Source organism: Micropterus salmoides, unplaced genomic scaffold (assembly GCF_014851395.1).
Source record: "Micropterus salmoides isolate LMB-PRFRI ecotype aquatic unplaced genomic scaffold, ASM1485139v1 Ms_hic_scaffold_5, whole genome shotgun sequence".
NCBI classification, from domain to species: domain Eukaryota; kingdom Metazoa; phylum Chordata; class Actinopteri; order Centrarchiformes; family Centrarchidae; genus Micropterus; species Micropterus salmoides.
The window spans coordinates 26110395-26122855 of NW_024044237.1; the positions used below are offsets into that span (position 1 = coordinate 26110395).

Sequence of the window (12461 nt, forward strand, 5' to 3'; positions counted from 1 at the left end):
ATGCCTTTATCTAAAACAACTCTACATGAATGATAAGCTAAACCGAGGCAAACGCAACCTTTGCACCACAGAGAGAAAATGCCCGTCCGAATGCTGAAAAATTGAACTCTGTCACAGCAAAGTTTGTGTTCTCATCATCACTGAGAGAAAAGAGACACCAAAGCACATCTACAGAGACGAAAAAAAATCCCTTTTTGACCTTTCGGAAATGACATTTCTGAGAGTAAATACTTGAATAAATGCCTGCTGCACAAGTGCTTTTTGATGAATGCCACAATCGGAGATGTTGGGTAATTTTATTTTCACAGATCTCATGGGAGAGAGCCAAATGGAGGTGTGCATAATGCACTTTGTCGTCCATTGAAAACGCTGACCTTGACAACAGTAATATAACCTCACACATCCCTCTGAAAACTGGTGAAAGCGCGCATTGATCTTGGCTTTTGTGCTCTTAAACTATTTAATCATAACTTAAAAAAAAAGTCACCTTTGAGCAACGCTACTATTTTTTGTACCTTGCATCTGACAGTGTGGTTCTAGGGAATAAAAAGAGGGCAAATCATTTCAAGAGGGAGTTGTTTACAGTCATATAACACACAGACTGAGGATATCATCTATCAGGATGTTGGGCTTTTTTCTTTCTTTTTTTTGAGCTCCAGCAAACCAGACCCTCTGTTCAGAATTATCCCAGTACGTAATGTAGATACAACGTCTAAACTGCTTTTCTAAATCTTAGATTAGGAGATAACTAAAAAAACACAATAAATATCTATGTCCTATACAGTTTGAATGGGTGGAACATACTGCAGACTTACTGTCATCGACTGTGTTTTACAATGCATGACACACTGGTAATGTGTCATCAGTCTAACGTAACTAATTTCCTGTGTAGAACAAGAGATGACCTGAAAGGACACACATCCTATGAAGTATGGAAAATATAGCAGTATAGTCAAATTTAATTTGATCTAAAAGTGTATGTTAAATAAATACAATATTTCATTTGTCATTTTACATGCCAGAAGAAATCCAGTATAATTATAAATTATTCAAAATTACAAACTGGTGAAACTGTCTGAAACTAAATTCCATCATGTTGATTTTAAACCTAATCAGATTTTTTTTACTTTTTTCCCTGTGAAGGTGCTATTTAGGGGGAGTTTTTCCTTATCCGAATCGACAGAGGGTGTTGTATGCTGTACAGATTGTAAACCTTGAGCTGATTTGTGATATTGTGAAACTCACTTGACTATGAATAATTAATAACAAATTAAAGTAATGCCTGCAAAATGGGTAAGTCTCAGTTGTACATTGTGTTTAGTGTTAATTAGCAAATGTTTGCATGCTAACACGCTAAACTAAGAGGGTTGAAATGGTAAATACAGTACATGTGTTAAACATTAGCCTGTGAGCTTTACGTCAACAGAAGTGTCAGGGCAGTCATAGCAGGTTAAAATCCTTTGTTTTGCTTTTAGTGGTGTGGGGACCATGTATGTTTGTCTTTTGATCACAGATTGTGCCTTTTCAATTGGTTATCATTGAGACCATTGTGTTGTATGTTGCTGTTGCTGCTTTGGTGTCTCTGAGATCAGTTTGTCCAGGATTTTTTCCCCACATGCGTCCTGCCAAAGACGCAACATGCCTCGTTTCCTGTTCATCTAACAATTTTTTCTTTAGAAAAACCAAGCGACCACTGGGCGTCTCCATGGAACAATATTGTAAAAGCTTCCACCCACTGGCTGCAGGTTGAATCATCTTCTGTTCTACAAAGTGAACAAATGTTACAGATTAGTACTGCAGAGAATTCTTCAAATACAAACTGTTATGTATTAAAAACTTTTGAGAACCACTTCATGACATTTTCTAACACACCTTAAGAAACCTTCTTGTGCCTCCTGCTGCGATGAGGCCCATTTTCTTCTTAGTCTTTTATCTTCTGTTGTGGCACCGTTTCACTCTTCTTCTTTCTTATTAAAGATGAAATAGCGCTAACAGGCTGTTGCAGTGTCTTCTAAACAGCTGCATATCTGAACTGAAATCTACAATCACAGATAAAGCTGGATGCTTATTTTATGTTTCCATGCTGTGCTCAGTCTACCAGGATGCTGTCGTAATGCTGTGATATTTTCAGTGATGAAACAGCTGCTGCACATCAATCTTAAGATAATAGTCTTTCTTTTGTATGTACACTTCACTCTAGTTAAAGATCTTTGCCGGTACTCCTCGCTCTTCTTTTTTTAAGTGAGGAAATGAATAGTTGTGGATGTTTAATGCATTAGTGTTCCCTGTAAATTAACTTTTAATATTTAAAAGATTGAAATCCAGAGGAACCATCTATAATTCAAAGAAGCATTAGGCAAATAACACACACAAACACTGAGATCAAGAGAAAGACGGCTCGGTAGGACACAAGAGACACAATTAATGATAGGAGGAAGCAGCTGCTTTGAAGGAGAGAGGAAAAAAAACTAAAATACGACAAACTGCAGAAATGTTTGAGTGGGAAAGAAAAATGATCGGGTAAATCCTCTCTTTCTGCTGTTGTTAGTTTAATTTAATTTTGCCAGGTTAATTTATAACAATATACAGAGCATATTTCATCTACCGTGTATGTGAATGAGCTGCTTCCTTGTCTTTTAAAAAGAGCCTGTATCAGGTTAAATCCTTCATTTGAGCCCAGCTCTGCACTCTGTTAGATGAACACAATTAGATGTCCATAACGTGTTTCTTTGTGTTAGTGGTGGAGTTGCAGACTGCTCGTTTGCTTATAGCAGAAACAGGTGTGCATTGTTGTATCCTCTAATTAGCGACTGTGCTCTGTCAAGTGTTTAAAGGACGGGTCAAAGTGTTTTACAGCAGCTGGTATTATTAAAGCTTGCCACTCGGACAAACTACATTGTGCCCCATATACAGTTGTAGGTATACGATCTGCTTGGGATCTCTATTTATTGATAGATATTTTTGCTTTTATTTCACATCTGCTTTGGCAATATGGCAAATCACACATTAGCTTAACTTGATCGGCAGCTAACATTAGCATTGTAACGTTAATTCATAGAATCGCTTTTACAGCTTATTGTCAGGCTGTGGTAAGTCCCAAGTAAAGCTGTATTTCATTGTATAAGTTGTCCCAGAGTCGTTAAATAATCATATTTAACGGCTCTGAGTTTCCATAGTTGATCCAGGACCCACAAAAACTACATCTGTAAACATTCCCGACATATAGCATATCTGGTACCTACACTGGTGTAGTACAAGACAGTCAGAGCTCTACCAAAAGCTCATCAATTCAACAAACTCTCAGAAGTGCAACCACATTGGCAGATGCAAGACGCCAGCTTACTTAAGACTTAAGACTGCTGTATGGGCGGAGTCGGAGATTCTACATCTAGTCAAGCGTTGTAAACAAGAAGGAACGTTGCCCACATGAGAGTAACCTCCATCAGACCCACTTATTACCGTGTTTTGAGCCGAAAGAAATAGGACAATTCACAGTACATCTATTACAACATTGTAGTCATTGTGAATTGTCTTCTGTTAAATAGTGGTCCCCATAAATAATGCACATACATTTGAATATTTCTATATGCACATTAATTAGTATACAACTTCAGCATTTCATTCTCATTCAAAAAGAAAATATAAAATAAAATTGAATCATATCAATGAATTTTATGTAACATACAAATTTTATAAAATTAAAACAGATTTCATAGGGCCCTAGGCAACCTCACAGTCACAACAAGACTCCGGCACCTCATATGTTTGATTTCTGTGTATGAATTGTAAAAGCAAGATACTAAATTAAGTAAGCTTTAGAGGTGCTGGTAGGTGGACTGAGCCCTGTAGCTTTTTCCTGTCTTCATACTAAACTCAGCTAATCATCTCCAGATAGAAACTTAATGCACACAAGAGATTGAAATCAATCTTCTAACTCTCTGAAAGAAAGCAAATAAGTGTATTTCCCAAAATGTTTCCTTTCACTACATATGTAATAAATTGTTAACACGGAGAATACAGTCAGTTTACCGCCAGAACACACAGTCAAGCTATTACATGCTCTTGTATGTGACAACTGTGTTTCACTGTGTTTTCTGCGTGCTGAGAAAATGATTTGATCTCAAGCTGATGAAACCATTTTGAAGCTCCACTGAACATACTCAAAAAGGATCTTAGTCCTTAAAAACTTGACACTTTGGTGAAACTTTCATGTCCCCAATCAGCAGCTCCAGTGTTGATGTCGCTTTCACAGCATATTTGCTCAACAATACATCTTCCCACTTTCCAAATTCAATAGACTGGAGTTGACGGGCAGTGAAAAACTCTTGATGTGTGGAGCCACTGTCAGTCTTCGTCAGCTCCATCATACCAGTGAAGTCAGTGATGAAAGAGGACATTACAGTTTGCCAATGGACTATTGATGGGCATGTTGATGTATTAATGCGGCTGGCCTTTGGGGTGGCACGCTCATGTTTTTGTTTAATTTTTCTGCACACACTTGCAAACTAATTTAAAAAGACAGATGGCTGTGCTTATTAAGAAGCATCTAGAGAGACAATTAGAGAGAAGTAAGGGCTACATGCAGAAGCTACTGTAGTGAGTCCTGCACCTATTGGGAATCAATGACCTCCTCACAATGATTTCAACTTGTTGTAACAAACTGCATTGATTCTTGACATCCAGCAGGCTTCATTGTTTTGTTACGTCAAAATTATTTCCTCTTTCGGAGATATTAAGATGCTTACGGAGAGCCATTAATCTGAGCTTGAGACTTACTGTCGATGTGGCCATGGAATATCCGTCAAAAAGGGAACTCTGGACTTTTTTTTTTTACTGCCGCTGGATATTTGATGGGGATCAAGTAAACCTAATGAAAGCCTGGAAAAGTAACTCAGCACTTTCTGTCACCCCTTGGCCACCACGCCTCGTACTGTGCGAGCAGCTTCAGCAGAAAGAACTGCTGCGACAATGAGTGATATGTTGAAATACAATACATCAGCTCAAAGGAGGCTTTTTATGCTGTGGTGCCTTTCAGTTACAATTACTGCTGCATGCTACAACTTTGATTTAGTACATGCTGAAAAAAAAGAGCATTGCCACAATGCTCTGCCACATATGTTATATACATTCACTGTAGCTCTGCCACAATAATTATGAAAAGCTGTGTATTTTGACTGGAGGCTCATTTCTTTATCACTCACCTTCTAGTCTCTCGGGGAAGTTTCAGATCTCTTTGATCATCTCACTTTGTCTCCTGGATTCAATATCATAAGAAAAGAAGTAACAACCAACAGCAGTACAGAGCAGGTAAGACTCACCCGCTTCAACAAGACTAGTTTTCATTTTACAAACAATCGAGGATTTCGAGAATCCTCGATAATTTGCTGGAAAACCAAATCAAAAGACTGTTGATTGATAAAGCGTTTCCAAAATTAGCCAAATTTATTTCCAGTGAGAAATGGCAGCTAGCAGCAGTGAATGTGAAACCCAGACTACACATAGTTAGATCATTGTGTGTGCCAAACCATGAACATGGATTAGAAGCAAAGAAGCCTCCTCATTCTGAATAATATATTAAATCAAATTACATTTTTACAGGAAAATGTCATTATAGTATATAAGTATTATTTATCATCTAAAGGGGGTTATGAAACAGGAATCTACACATTTTTTTGTTATAAATTTTCCAAAATGTTTAATTGCGATACATTTTCCTATCCATCAGCTTTCACTGTGTCAACTCCAAATGTACATCAAAGTGATCACCAAAACCTTGATCAGAGAGCCTTTTTAAATGTTTGAGTGAGCTGTCTTACTTTAAAATTTGTTCCTTCCTCACCGGTTTCTGTGCAAAACTATCGACCACCTTATTAAAATATACAGATAACTAGATGCTAATATCTAATAAAGAGCTAACAAGGAAGTTTCCATACAGAGATATTTAACATTTTCCATGAATTATGTGATTTGTGCAGTTTGTGGCACAAAACAACTTCTCATGTTGATTTTTGGATTACCTCTGACTAATTATATTGTTTGTTTTCTACACTATGATAAAATTGCTGGAAAACCTATCTATAGACATTTACAGTTTTTAGGTGACATCATTACTCACATGGATGTCTGTGTAAGTCCATTTACACACAAAGCCCTCTCATTAAGCACCAGATGGATTTTGTCTCATAGGAGAGGAATAATTAAGTTGAAATCAATACAAGAATTACAGAGGTGAAACTAGAACCTACAGTACATTAGCTGTAAAGTATTCCCACTGCAAAAATCCTTATCTCCACTCTGTGACGACCCTCTAGGGAAATTGACTTCATCTCAGAGAGGCATAATCTCAAAAATAACTCTCCACCTTAAATGTGGCTATTACAGGCGAGAGCTAGAGTCCTCAATGAAGGCTTTGAAAATAATTGATCGGAGTCTCTGATATTCTACAACTTTAGAGGTATACTGACACTGCAAAAACAACTGCAGGAAGTTAAAACTTAAAAGTTCAAACAAAATACATACACTTGGGATGATTTAAAGATTGAACTTGAATTTAAAGCAGCTGCATCATTTAATCAAGATCATTTTGAGCTTTTCCAGTTGTTAAAAGAAAAGTAAAAGTTTCATATAAGTTATATAAGTTAATATATATATAAGTTAAGTTCAATAAGTTATACATCATCTGCAGTCATGAAACAAAGAAGTCAGTTTTTGGCATTTCACAGAGACAAAGAGAACAAAGAGACTGGAGAGGTTGGAAAAAAAGACAGTGGTCTCGGACTTATTTGATCCCTGGGGATTGAAGGGTAAGCTTCAGCCTTTTTACAGCACACTCTAAGAGAAAATATTATCTTAAGAGCTACACTCACATTACAGCTAAGACTTTTGTAGTGAATGATTTAATAGCTTCGACCACAGCTTCAATACCATCTGTCTCACATATGTATCTCACATGTATCAGATGTGAAATAATAGTTAGTTTTTATAATTAAAGCAAAAAACTGTATGTACTGGATAAGTACATTAAAGTGACCCAAATCACACAACATTAAACATGAGGTTCACGTTGCGACACGGTCGCAGTTTGGTTAGGTTGATGCAATAAAACAGCTTGGTAAGGTTTAGGAAAACATTGTGGTTTGGGTTAAAATAAATACATTACACAAGTCTTGTGGCTTCACACGTGACTGAACTCACGTTTATCACGCTACAGAAGTCATGTTAATCACATGACGGAAACCAGTAATGCTATTAAACTCAAAATAACTCACCATTTACTTTGTTTCACAGGGAACCCTGTTCTTCTGTGTGAAAGTCACCTTGACTATTTAGCGTCTGGCCCTTAACTATACTATTTTGGTTACTCTCAGCGCTAGCATTGTTGAAACAGCAGGCTAAAAACCCACTGTAAACTAGGGCTGAACAATTTATCGTTTTCACATAAAAATTGCGATTTGAAAGAATGTGATTAGCTAATTTTGAAGACAGTGCATTTAGCTAATCTATACAGTGCATCAGACCCGTTTTAAACAGTCATGCAGTTACAAATTCATTCCGTTGTCATCCTTGTGTGACAGACCTGCTCGCCAATCACAAGCACCATGCGTCTCCTGTTACAGTCCTACTCACCAATCAGAGTGGGCATTTTACAATAACAAACCAAATTAGACGAAAACGTGGGATAATGGCGTCAGCCGAACAGCCACAGGCGTCAGCTGCGCAGTGGTTTTGTCCGGCGTCAACATACACTTAAAGTGTTTCAGCAGTGGAGCGTTTAACCTGCCCTACGTTGTTGATGTGCTGTTAATTTTTCCTTTCTTGTGCTTCAACTACAGATACCAGCTCTCTATGAGCCGGTTTTGTGCCGCTCTCTGCAGGCTACATTTCCCACATGGAGCATTTCAGAATAAGAGCTTTTTGCCTGATTTTGCTGACTTGTTCAGATTTTGTTTATTTGTTCGGTAGTCCTTGATTTTTGTGCTTCTACCATGGTTAAGTAGGCTACGTAGTTAAATTGTTTATTTTTTGTTTTATTGTTGATGCATAATCGGGAGACTGCACAGGGTGTTTTATTTTGAAAATCGACTGGATTCCTCTGTGCTGCTTGACGCAGCTTCAGTCAAAAATAGACTGGCAGTGAATATTCAACTTCAAACTTTAAACAAATCAAGTTTTAATTGCAATATATGAAAAATGGCAATTAGATTTTCTTCCCCACTTCGTTCACCCTGCTGTAAACTACATTCTCAGCACCAAACAGCAGATAACGAGCGCTTCTTTGGCCATAACGGAGGATAACTTATTATACTATCAATACAATATTTATTCCATCCATTCTTGCAGTTTTCGTAACCCTGTTACAGCATGTTACTGTTTGAACTGTATATTGTTGTCCATTTGCTGTTTTGAGATATATTACATTTATTCATTTAGTTGACGCTTTTATCCAAAGCGACTAACAATTGCTATATGCACGCCTTTGGAGCAACGAGGAGTTAAGTGTCTTGCTCAGGGACACAATGGTGGATGGGTCACAGTGGGGGATTGAACCCAGGTCTGTCACACCAAAGGCAGGCGTCTTATCCTTTGCACCATCACCACCACATCTCTTTTGCCTGCCTCTCATTTCATATTTGGATGTATGCCTGTACACAATATCCTTAAGTTTATGGTTGCTTTATGTCTGTATGTATCTTCCTGTTTATTTGCTCTCAGCACTTGGGGTCAAATTCTGGGTATGCATAAATATGCTTGGCGAATTATGTTGACTCGGATTTTGATTCCGATTTTTATGATTTAGCAAGCTTGGACTCTCTGGAGAACCACAGATATTTGGAGCTGTACTGGTTACTGTACATCAGAAGAACAACAACTGCTACCTTTTTAGAGATGTACACAAAGTTTTTGGTGACTTATACCCAAACACCAACCTCAAAGACAATAGCACAGAGAATAACTAGCTATTAGCAAAATGTAATTAAATACTGCGAGTGGTTATTTGATTATTAAATAAATTGTATCTAGTTAAATGTATGCATTCGCAGAGTGCAGGATATTACAGAAACAGCAAAGAGATTATAGACATTCACAGCCAATGCTGTTTTTGACATTTAGACTAAGAAATGGCAGAACAATTCAAGCAGGGACACAGAAAGGGAACTTGCAAAATGTTTATCTCACCTTGTCTTTGAAGTCAGTTGGCAACAAAACAGTCTTAAACTCATTCTGTCCCCATCAGTGCTGAAATGATGTCTGCACCTCTGCCTGTCATTATGAAAATTTAGTCAAACATATTGAGGCTATCATAACTGATGGACCATTGAGGAGAGCAGATTCAGTTCCTAGCAATAATGCATAAAAGCAGATGCATCCCATCAACCTGCTGCAACCTTTTATGTGTTAATCAGCCAACACTGGAATACTGTAATACTGGCATGCCAAGAAAGTTAAAAGTACTACAAGAGAGAAAATAAAACGGCACTATAGGTTTGGCTCACGGTGTCACAGCTGACAGCCATGATGCCTGTGCTGCTGTTCAACAAGTTCAATTTTAGGGGCATCGTCCTTGGCAGGTAAAGGCGATACTGATTATGATTCAGGAGTAACAAACACCCAAATCCCTTTACAGCCCCAGCAAGCGGATTCACTGTCAAGGTCCAGTGGTGACAACAAGACTAATTACTCCATAATGGGAATCATTCCTCTCTATCAACCCAAGACATGAGTCCTGGATTGCTGAGAACTAGCTGTGTGATTACAATGTGGCCTCATAAGGACCGGCCATACATACAGATTAACTTTGGCCCAATCCATCAAAACAGAAAGCAGGCTGTTACTGCCGTGAGTTAGTATGCAGTTCCATCCAAATACCCTCTTGGACAATTTTGTCTGGTCTGGCTTTGTTTTCTTGAGGGTATGTGAAATGGGCGCGTTCATATGGTGATACATATTCAACAGCCTTTAAATCGTCTGCTGTCTGAAAAGGAGATGAGAAAGTTTTAGGGGCTCTTTCACTCCTTTTCTATGTGTTTGTTTACGTACAGTACGGTTATCTGCATCTGTTTGTCTTATTTCATGTGGCTATAATTCAAAACATACAAAAGACATTTTCAGTGTAGCTTACAGCAGCGAGGCGACTTTTGAATGAGCTAAATTATTGTCAAAAAATAATAAAATCTTTGGAGTATGTAAGTTTAGTTGATTTGAAACATTTCTACAAACATCTGTCAGACATTCACATCAGCTGGAGAATATGCAGGTGTTCCAAAAGACCTGCAGATCAATAAAAACAAGTGCATTCTTGTGGAAATTGGATTTTCATTCTGTATAATCAATTAATTTCAGCCTGCATTCCCCAAGATAAAAGAAACAACACCAAACAATACCACATCTGAATAAATTTACCTTTTGAGATCCATTGAAGTTCGGCAGAAAGAGCTGTTCAGCTGTCAGAATATTATTAAATTACTTCATATTTGTATAAAGAGAGCCTTGGCTTCTCATTCTTCCTGCATTGGCCTTACAGCCTCACAGCAAACACTTAAATCTTTTTCCAAAATCAATTTCTCCCCTCAACAGATTTCTCCTCAAGAGTTGCTCTCATCGCATTTTAAAGCTGTTTATGTATTACCCAGTGTCAGCTGACAGCTGGCATGAGGTGTAGAGTGACATTTGAGAGTAGATAGACAGCCTCCATCCATGGTCGCGATGCATGAGAGACAAATGTGACGCGCAGTGAGGCAGAGAACGAATCGGCCCCGTGATTGATACAGGTGCCACTGCGAGAGGTCAGAGCCATGCCTCAAAAAACGGGGCCATCGATTCTCCTGCCCTTTAAACAAACAAAGGGACACCTCTGCACCGTCCCTCCGCTGTGGTGTTATAGGCTCCGACTTCTTCCAGCCCCGGCGAAATAACTCCTCGCATCAGCATACAGCTCAATGTTCAGCTGTGATCAAACAAGGCTGAGTAAAACCACTTTTTTCCCCCTATATATATCAGTATTTTTGCATTGTCCCGCACTCCTGCAGTGCTGAAACCCACTTGTGCCTCACTTGGGGTGAAAAACGATAAACAATTTTTTAGCTTTAATGCCTTTCCTCTGTCTCCATTTGCCTCATGTCTTTTTCCTGATAGAACGCTGTTGAAAGTTGCTGGGGCATTGCTGAACTCTATTTCCCTCCTGCTACGGCAGAAGTTTAGAGGCTCTCATTAATAAGAGAGGACTGTAAGGAAACCAGCATGAAGAGCAGGGCGGCCTCCCTCTGATTCCCACTGCCTAATCTGAGGTGAGAGAAACCACAGTAAACACATGAGTAAGTGGAAAAAATATCTCCATGCCCCGCTCAGTCTCTTGGTGGGCTTGTGAAGTGAAATGAGGCCTATCATTTATCACGTGTGCCACTGGAACCCGTGTGTGGAGGGCCGGACACGTGTTTTGCGAGGTGATTATCTCTATAAATGCAGAGAGAACCAAGTGTGCACGGAGCAGTTGGTGGGCTGCAGTAAAGGTCAGCCTTTAAGAGCGAGTGCGAGAGGCCTTTGCCACTTCAAACGTCCGGTTTCACAATATGCACACGCTTCTGTTTTACGTCCACATCTCTCTGCGGTTCGGCTGGCATATGTTGGTGGCAGATAGCTTTAAATAAAAAGACTGCAATCATCGTTTTTCTTCCTCTCTTTTGACCATACCAGACAATCTTATATCAGAAATATGCCTTTTTGTAGACATGATGTTGCCATATTTTTGATCAACAGGGCTTTTTTTCACCAAAGCTGCAGTCTGTTCCTGTAGGAATCTATTTCAAATATCTATTTCCTTAATTGTTGCTTTTTCTTCATTTTCAGTATATTGTGGTACAGCCTCTCTCCTGCTCAGCATTTTGAGCAATGTTGCTGGGCAGTCTTGCTAGAGGCAAGTCCGACTATGTTTTGAACGGATAGCGCGGTGCGGGGTGGGTGGTGGAGTGGTGGGGGAAGGGGATTATGGTAGTAATCTTTACTCATTACCACTGACGGCAACGTTCCCCTGCACGATTGCTCTAAAAGTTGCTCCGTGTATCATCAGCTTTAGACTACAGACGGTTTTCATTTAGCTCGTTTCATTTAGCTTTGTTAGCATGGTGTGCTTTTAAATAACATAGAGGATGAGCGACGTGGACAGAGCAGATCAAACACCTTCTACATGTATGCTTGTTAAACAGATGTATCGATAAAGTTGTCTTTTACTCTTGAGGTTTTAATGCACATACTACAGTAACAAGGATAGCTGTTCGTCAACTCGGGTAGTTTAGAGTTATCTTTACTTCAACGTGTCATGGCCTATCTCTGTGCTGGCCGCTGTGTGTGTGCGTGCATGTGCTTGTTCCTGTGCAAGAGGCAACACAGAGCAGACCAAACAGTACGGTCTTCAGCCCTGGGTCCGTATAAAACCGCTTCAGTGCCCATCTAGTATCTGATTAATC

The 12461-nt window shown here is 39.0% G+C and overlaps 1 long non-coding RNA gene across 1 annotated transcript; it reads right to left on the bottom strand.

Moving 5' to 3' along the window:
• Window positions 1-925: 925 nt before the first annotated feature.
• LOC119889039 lies at window positions 926-2774 on the bottom strand. Its single transcript, XR_005441986.1, has 2 exons — window positions 1873-2774; window positions 926-1763 (listed from the first exon to the last, which is right to left on the bottom strand). It is a non-coding gene; the product is annotated as an uncharacterized LOC119889039 (long non-coding RNA).
• Between the last annotated feature and the right edge of the window lie 9687 nt (window positions 2775-12461).